Raw genomic sequence first — 9,929 nt, 5'->3', positions numbered from 1 at the left:
CAACGCAGCAGAGATCTGATTTTATTTTTGGAGGACGTCTGTTCCAGTCTAGCAATATCTGAATGTGTTTCACAGGCAGATCGAATCTAAATTCCGAAGTATAAGAGAATTTGTTAATTGCAGCATGCAAAAAGGCTCCAGAGCATTTGAATCCAGTAGTTGTGGCCAGCCTTCAAAGAAAGTTGGATTTAATCCAAGGTAGAATTAGGGCCTCCATTGAGACAGATCAGTTGAACAAGGAAAGTAGAGTTGTTCAAGAGGTGAGGTCGAATCCGAAGGCGTTTTTCACTTACGCAAACTCTAAGAGAAAGATCAAACACCCTGTAGGGCCTTTGGAGGTCGATGGGGAAGCCATAGACAATGTAGGGGCTATGGCCAACATACTTGGAGATCAGTTCTCTAGTGTGTTTTCAAACTCCACTGAGTTTAGGAGCAACAGTCCATTGCTCTATTGATGAGTTTGTTGGGACTGGCAAGGCTTGTCAAGCTGAGCATTTAGATGATCTTGTAGTCACAGATCTGGATGCTTTAGAGGCCATCAGGACTTGAGACTCTCGAGCTCCCCTGGCCCTGATGGAGTGACATCTCAGTTTCTGATGAGATGCTCACAGGTTCTTGCTCCTGTTTTCTCGTACTTCATACGCGTTGCATCTTGGACCAGGGCAAGTTACCCTCTTCTCTGAAGGTAGCTCATGTTGTTCCAATTTTCAAAGGGGAATAAGTCACTCCACAGTAAATACAGGCCAATTTCTCTCACTTCGAATATTGCGAAAGGTGTTTGAGAAGATCATGAAGTTCAAACTTGTTGAATTTCTTGATATTCATGAAGTCCTTCCTCATAGCCAGCATGGGTTCCGAGCACATTTTAGCACGGTTACCCAACTGATTGAACATATTGAGCGGGTTTATTGAGGGACTAGAGAGAGCCATGAATCAGTTGATGTAGTCTATCTCGACTTTGCCAAGGCCTTTGACAAGGTAGATCATGGTCTTTTAGTTAACAGGCTCCATGAGATTGGGATCCAAGGCAAGGTTCTCAATTGGTTAAAAAGTTTCATTTCTGGTAGGAAGCAATTGGTTAAGGTTGAGGGATCCCTCAGTGACATACATGATGTCAAGTCAGGTGTTCCCAGGGTTCGATCTTAGGGCCCCTCTTGTTATAATATTCGTTGCCCCGCTTCAAAAGCTTAGTATTACTGCCAGTATCTCTTCTTATGCTGACGATACAAAGTTAGTTTCTGGTAGGAATGGCCAAGATTCCAGTAGCCTTGCAAAGGGCTTAATCGATTCTACTCTTGGGTAACTGAGAGTAATATGGCCCTGAACGGAATGAAATTCCGGTCAATGACATTTGGGTCAACTCCTTTAAATACTCCACTCGTAGATAATGGAGGTAAAGATTATTAGGCAGGTCTCATCTATGAAAGATCTAGGTGTAGTCCTCCAAAATAATGGAAAGTTCGATGAGCATATCCAGTTGAAGGTGGGTAAAGCTTTTCAAATGTGTGGTTCGATATATCGCACGTTTAAGTCCAAGAGGAGAACAATACAACATCTTTTAGACATACGATCCGAGGAGTCTCAATTTCGTCCAACTTTTGTAGTTGATGATGCCCTCTAACGGCTTATGGCCAATAATCAGCTCAAAAGCCGCACCACGTAAGAAGATCCTGAACTTTTTCCAACTCATACCACTGCTGGTATAACACTACCAATACCAGTAGCTGAATAATAAGATTCAGTGGGCTCGATTCAAGGACTCCAAGCAATAAAAGTTTCCATTGTTGCAGGTTAAGTTCTTGTTGCTGAGCTTCATGGACAGGATGGGTCAAATGGCTTGCCACATGGTTAGAGGTGAGGATGACCTTGACGTGCTTAAGCTCCTGCTTGTGCACCTCCAACCACATCCACACCGAGGACGACTTTAGGAGCTCCCTTATCTTACTCATAGAGTGCGCCAAGTCAGAGGAAAGGAGGGCGAGTTGATTTGCAAGTCCAAGGAACAAGCGTAACCCGTCAAGTTTGTGGGCGCTGGGGAAGGCGGAGATGACCTCCATCTTGGCGGGGTCGGGCGTCATGCCGTTGGTGGAGATGGACAAAGCCGGCGAACACCACTTTGTCCCCAGTCTCGGTCTCGAGCTTTTCAATGCTGAGGGTGATGCCCTCCTCAAAGCAGATATTGAAAACTATCTGTAGGCGGTCGTGGAGCTCAGTATAGGCCAGTGTTCCTATAAGAACTTGAACTTAGCCAGACCTAGGGACCCTGGGGTCTCTAGCCAGACCAACCTTTTTGGCCGATTTTACTCTAGAGCACGCCGGACTTTGATAAATGGTCGACCCTATCTCGAGACCGTGATGATCTGACATATCATTAGGTGTCACATGGACATACTAGATCAGATTAGGGGGAAAAGACCAAATCCAGAACGTTATTTGCTCTGATAGCTACACCAACATGCTGGGAGAAATTGCGCAAGATCGCAATTTTTTCCAGCTTTTCGAACCACTGGGATGTCGATTACGAAGTGTGAATGTACCCATCTGGAATAACCTCCCTCTCGAAAACGCTATCCGGAAAATTAAGATCCCCGACAATGAAAACCTTCAAGCAAACTGCCTGATCAAACTCTTTTCCTGCGAATTTGGAGCTGACAAGAACGAGATTTGTAAACAAAGAGGGGGCCTATACATTTTCACAATGGACAGATCAAGACCTTGAAGATGACAAACTAAGACCTCTACTTCTCCATTAGACATTTTTACATAACTAATGTGCAGGTCATTTCTAACATATAAACGTACGGCCCCATGCGGAAAATGGGATTTCATAAATAAAATTGAACGTTCCCCTACCTCGTCTACAAAAGGCGGAGTAGCACCTTTGTAGAGGTTGGTTGCATTTCTTGAAAAGTTAGGGCGTTGTCATGTAAGGCCACCGTTCCACCAACTTGTCCAGAGTGTAGGGTGAACGGAGCAGAAGAAATGTCAACGTTATCAAATACATATTTCTGTGCTTTAAACATGGCATCATAAGTGGCAGGAAGGGCCCCGTGCTTGTAATTGTGTTACCTGTCAGAGCAGGTAAGACAGCGCAACGCGCATTTGTTGGGAGGAGGCTGAGATAATCCAGGGTTAACCTGACTGAACCAACTTTGCCAACAGCTTTGAAAATGACGGCCCAGTGACCTCTTTTGACCTGATAATTCTTGCGCTTTTTAAAACAGATCGTTACCTTTCTGTGGTCAAAAAAAAAAAGCAACCATTTCGAACCAAATTGAACGCCAGATGCGCAAGGAGGGGCAAGCTCAACCAGAGGCTGATTTGATGGCTAAATTCTTCGATGCCAATGTGTGCAAAATTATGAGAATTTCTGTGACGAAATCTGCACCGGAGGTGAGATCTGTGCTGATTTCACGCCGAATCAGCTGACTCATCGTCACTACTCTGGAAAATATTGAAAACAAGAGCACGTGGAATAAAATTGTCTCAAAAACCGTAGTTCCGCAATTCATCTAAAACAACCTATCAAGTCCAAACTTCGATTGAAATGTCATCCGATAAGATGGCCACAGAGTTGGAATGCGAATTGAACAAAATTCAACGTGAGAAAGAGCGAGCTCTGCGGATGGAATCTGATGATTCCTCCGACCTGCCCAGCAAAGATGACAAAGAGGATGTGGCAGAAGTATCCGAATCCAATCACGATTCCAGCGATGAACCGGTTAACGACGCTTCTGAAGGCATTGAAGAGGAAGAGACTGGAGAGGACGGTAACGCCAACGTAGGGGGCCTCTTGGATCATGGACAGTTCCAAAGGGACAGCCTCCAAACGCTCAAGGCTTCAACTAAAGCTGTCAATACAATGAGGAAGATTGCAGATTTGCTTCAAAAAACGTTGAAACGCAAAAGATCAGATGATGAGCCTCGAACGCTGACCGGGAAGAAAGGACTACCCATCGAAGAACCCGACAATGGAAAAGAGGCACACCCTAACCCCCTCGCCTCTGTCATCGGAGAGTCGAGCAACATCGACAGAGATTCTGAAGCTAAAGGACGAAACCATACAAAAAAATTAATAATAATGTATTTCAATATATAACCTAAAACATGCTCTATGGAGTACTGTGTTCCCACTTTCAGTTTGGAATGTACACATTGCTCTTTCGAGATGCAAATGATTCTTCGGAAATGTTTTAATGGAAGGACCTTGCTTCTCTTTGACAGGCGCCACGGCGCAGCAAATCTTGAGGTGATCCGATTTTGCTCGGTTCTGCGAAGGCATTGACAAGCAGACGTTCACATTGCGGCGAATTGTCAAGCAAAATGCCTTGGTCAAGTTTGCGCTTTCTGATATGGAAAAGAAACTCAAAACTTCCAGATTAACTGAAGATGTGGAGACGCTTAGCAAACTGTTAGGCATTTCTGACGAAGTCTCCCTATGAAGGCTTGTGAAGGTTCACACTATCTTTAATGAGGGTCTAGAGCAACCCCAACCAATCAAGGCATCATTGACTCACGAACAACAGCTTGTATTTGTGATTATCAAGAAAACAACGTCAACGGCTGTAACTGATTATATAAAAATATATGAAGGGAATGCTATGATCTCGGACCGGGCAGCAAGGAGGGCTGCCGAGGTTAAAAAACTTGAAAGAAAAGAAGAACAAGAACGAAGTAGAGAGAAAAAGCATTTGGACACCCGACCCATGAGAGGCAGAGGACGTGGCCGAGACTATTAAAGTGAAGACAGGAGAGGTCGCTTCCCGAATCAAGGTCTGGGCTTCAATCCTAATATGGCAGCCGGCGTCAAGCCGGGGCCGTACTTTATGGGAAGCGCCGGACCCAGACAAGGCAACTTTGGATTCATGAGCCATGGGTTTGATGGAGGTTTTGGCGGAGGCCTCGGGTTAAGTGGTAGAGGCAGTGCTAAGAGCACTTATTTTGTATTCACAGAGTAAGTGACATTATGCCCCAGAACAAGTCACACCAAATCTGAAATACAAAGAATATCCGACGAAGGTTTGAGGTGGTTAAATAAGGTCTTCTCTCCTTTTCGAAGTTAGTGAGAACAAATATTAATCAAATAATACCGGGACACCTCAAAGTGACGTAAGCTATCTATAAACAATGAGTAAAGCGCTTCACTATGTAAAAAACTTGAACTTCTTCAGGTTTCTGGGCAACTCCGGGATGTCATTATTTGGGAATTCGGACCCGTCCAAGACACCCAAGTCCAGCTGTAACTGGTGCCATCCCCATTCAGACTGCTTCTACATATTGGACAAACACCTTGCAAGCAGGTCCATTGATAATGGACCTCATTCAAAGCGGTTACACCCTCACGTTAGAACACTACCCTCCAAGGAGTGCTTTGCCCAACAATAAATCGGCGTTGGAAGAACCGTCTGTTGTTGAAGATTTCTTATACCAATATGAAGCCGCAGGCTGTTTTGTTGCAGTGGGCGAGCAACCCCATTTAGTACTGCCGCTATCAGTGGTTTACTCTGACAAAACTAGATTAGTGGTAGATGGCCCAAGAAATCTCAGCCCATACCTTTGAAAGAGACCAGTGAAACTGTTGCACTTAGACTCTACCAATCAAGGATTGAAGAAAGGACAATGGTGTGCCACATATGACCTGGAGAGTGGTTACCATCAAGTTCTAATTACACCCTCACAAAGAAAACTCTTGGGTATCAGTTGAACCAGATATGGTCGAACCCAGTACTGGATATGGAGAACTCTCGTTCTCGGAGTCCGGGATGCCGTGTACATCTTCTCTAAAACTCTCAGACCTCATGTAGCGTACTGCAAGTCAATGAGGATTTTCATTACCATGTATATTGACGACAATATATATTGAGGCAACTACCTCATTTGGTAAATGGATACTGCTTCAGCGAAAAGTCAAAGTCAGAACAATTCCTTCATTCTATGGCAAACTTACAGCTTGCTCACCTGTGTTAGGTCCATGCGCTGGGCTGCTCGGAAGGGAGGGACACCACTTTGTGGTGGAAGAAAGCACGATTTCTTGGAACTTTTTGCGAAGATATCAGAAAACATGAAAGCTGAGATGAGCTGGAGCTGTAACAAAAACTCAATGGCTTTCCCATACATCAGAAAGGGTCTCTTACACCTTCAAGAGTAATTGCATCTGACGCATCAGCCATAGGCATGGCCGCACTCAAAGTTCGTTGTGGGTCAACCATAAGTTATGCATCATCATGTTCAGCTTCATGTGCAGACTCCCTTATGGTGCACAGGAAATTTTCAAAATTCGAGTTGGCCCAAAGCTCGACCTACCGAGAGCTTGTGGCCCTCTGGGAGTTGAACTTCCTTCGGATTTAGGAATTTATGGGGCAATCCATCCTCCATTTCATGGATAATGCCAATGTGCCTCGTATTATAGCAAAAAGGTTCTTCAAAGCCTCTCTTACAAGGATTGGCCTTGGACATATTCAAGACTTGTCATGATAATCAGATTTCCCTTTACGCTCAATGGGTTCCCCAAACGAATCAGTTCTTGCTCAATCTAGACTTCTACTCCCGTGAACATGACTTGAGCGACTGGGGGGGTGAAAAATGGGTCCATGGCCCATCTCTTGAGTATGTGTCCTTTCAAATTAGAGGTAGATTTGTTTGCATCTGAACACAACTACAGACTTCTTTGATTCTTACCGAAAAATCCGTGCCCATTTGCTTTTGAGATAAATGCCTTTACGTTCAATTGGCAGTGGCTTGGACTGGGACTGTGCGTACCTCCGCCGGATTTGATTCAAGCGGCAATTGATCACATTGTGTTGTGAAAAGCCAAGAGACGAGTGATAGTTCCACTCTGGCGGTCAGCAAACTTCTGGCTTTTGCTTTGTCCTGATGGACGTCACATCAATTCGATATTTTTCGATGGTTATCAGGATCGCCTGCCCATGGTGTGTGCCCCACACCTTAATCGAGTGATAAACGGCGTTCCTTTGTTCCCGATGCTCTATCTTTTCTACGATGGCGAGTGTGTATCCCCAAATGTTTCATTTCAAACTAAAACGAGGTGCACCTTTTACAGGTGCTCTTGGTGTGATCACTAAGGCTTCATTCGTAAATTCCTAAATGGACAGAATATAAAACTCTGATTTCTAGTTTTGTTCACTTCAGGTACCAACGACCGGCCAGGGGATGAAATATCTCTTTATTTGAAGTCCATGGCTAGCCAAAGTAATTCACGCAGCACGCTCAGAGGGGACATGGAATCAGTATCAACGTTGTTACAACAAGTTTATCTTATGGTGTGCAATGTTAAGGAAGGAGCACGTGGGAGCTGACCAAACGTTAATTCTGGCCTACTTGACCCAAATTCTCAAGGATTCGGTAAGCTACAACGTGGTAGTGATGCACACCTCAGCTATAGAGGCAAATCAAGAGGGGTTAGGATATTTTCATGCACCTTGCCAACATCGTCAAGTGGTACTTTTCCTCAAAGGTGTTCAAAAAATGTGCGCCAAACCAATCGTCCCCAAAGCGGCAATGACGGCCAAGATTATTCTGAAACTATTGAGGAAAGTTCTTGGCATTCAGGACAACAACCCTATTCCCAAGGCGGATCTACACATGTGTAGAGCTTGCGTATTCGAATTATTTGCCTATCTAGCAATGGCCAGGTACTCTGATTTAGTGAGACTGCGCATGTCGGACGTAAAAATTCGGCAAGACAGACTTGTGGTTAATTTTGCCGCATGAAAAACGGCCAAACTCACAAAGGTCACTTGGTCATGATCCTAGTAACGCATGATATGTGTTTCCCCGTGACCCTGTTCCAGCAATATCATCAAACACTCTCGGAAGCAGATGGAGGCACTTTCTCAGGACCTCTTCTTCCGACAATTGGGAGGAAGAAGAAGAGATACTTCCCTACTCAATAACCTGCTTCTTATTCTGCCCTCAGAAGAATTCAAAAGCAGGTCCTTGCCAAGATCAGCGTTGATCCTACGAAATTCGGATTGCTTTCTGGGAGACGAGGGGGTGCCACGAAATCCGGAGACTGGGGCAACACTGAATCCGACACCTGTGAATTTTGGGGATGAAGTAATAACAGCACCATGCCATCACACTACAACGAGAACAACGTGATGAGCTCAAAAGTCAAGGTGGCCCTAGCACTCCGGCTCCAAACTATTAGGAGGAGCAACTGAACGACTGATATTCGACCAAGGAAATACAGGTTCCTTTAAACTAGACAATACAGAGGTCATCATCATCATTCCATCTCGCTGAATAGTCAATTGATGTCACCGAAATTAGAATTTCTCACAAATAGGTTCGAGATGAAGAGTTGTTAGACTGGCTTGATTTCGAGGAGGAGCAAGGGAGGAACGTTTGATTCCTTCCAATGTCGTTAGAATGCCTTTGCCAGTCGTAGGTGACACCCACCCAAATTTCATATGAAAGGCATTTATAGGTGCAAGTGCCATTTGAGCAGATGGCAAACCGTTGTCGTTTTGGACCAGATAATCCAAGTAGAGGTCAACTGACACAGGCGTGGAAGGAGAATGGGGTTGGTCATACTTATTGCCAAAGGTACGAAACCTCTCCCAAGCTAATTTGTACTGGGACCAAGTACTCGGCGATTTAGATGCCTCTTTCATAGCATTGCGCACCCCGTCGAGTTCCGCAATATTGAGTACTGTAAAAAAAGAAATAAGAACAAACGTTTGCGCTTTCCTTTATTTCGCACATTGCAAACAACAATTATACACGCAAGCAGTGGGTAGAAGCTTTGTCATTGAAGGATTTCGTTGTGTACCATCCATCTCAAGAATAAGCAAATCAAAGTTTAAGTGCCCTTGAACAGTCTTACTCTCCATATCAGGTCCACTGACACAAAAAGGTCGAAAGGCTTTAAACTTTATGACCGCACAAATGAAATTTCGACCGTCAGGTATCAAGTAGGGCCAAAATGATGCGGAATGCCATCTTGGCACTAATAGAATTCCGCTAGCGCCTTGTCCTTCAATTTGAAGCAAAGTTGGAATTATTAGACACGGAGGTGGACAAGCAAAGAAGAATCCATATGATGACCACTTTTGAGAGAAAGCATTGATCCCTTCTGATATTGGTAACTCCGTTACGAACTTGGAGGCAAACAGAGGGCATTTTTTGCTGGCTTTGGTAGCAAATAAATATATTTGCGTCATCTTTGAAGCAAATACTTCGATTTCGAGGAATCCGTCACGGTCCATCCCCCAGTCTTCATGATCAAAGTGGCGAGAGCAAGCGTCTGCAGCTTGAAGTTTGGGGTCCGATCTGCGTGTCCACTGAACTTGCGGCCGAATATCATGATCCCAGCAAGATCTTTAGATTTGAAGGGCGAGATTTTGAAGATCATTTACCGGACTTCCTTTGTGCAATGTTCAAACTACACCTTTGTTGCCAGTTAGATGGTGTTGGGTTCTTGCCTGTGGGATAAAATCTTTCCTCTATGAGAGAACGTGTATGCTGTCTGTTGTACTCTTGTGAAATACACTCGGTCAGTAGTCTTGGTCAAACACGAAAGGATCTTTGTTGTCTCGTCTCTCCCAAACCTTACATGGCACAATCAGTTTGAGCCGCCAAAACGGATGGAAGACACCACGCCCCCTAACCTCAGCCTTACTTGATACATCCGACCAACTGCCAACTGCCTACCAACAAATGATTAGCACGAAGCAATAAACGCGTTCTCCATTTCTGTAAGTCGTCAATCATAAAGGCAGTTAGTTGATCCAACGATCCCCTACAAGGCTGGGGGTAAGACCAAACGCCGAGCATTAGATCCATTGTTTTATTTCTAACCATATGTTCGTTTCATACGGAACAACTTCAGTGATATCTCCGGGCTCCACGCAGTACATGATGATATTGTGATTGCCGGGGCGACCAAGGAGGATCACGACAGATCC

This window comes from Tigriopus californicus, chromosome 5, assembly GCF_007210705.1.
Source record: "Tigriopus californicus strain San Diego chromosome 5, Tcal_SD_v2.1, whole genome shotgun sequence".
Taxonomy (NCBI): domain Eukaryota; kingdom Metazoa; phylum Arthropoda; class Copepoda; order Harpacticoida; family Harpacticidae; genus Tigriopus; species Tigriopus californicus.
Note: the sequence above shows the minus strand (reverse complement) of the source record.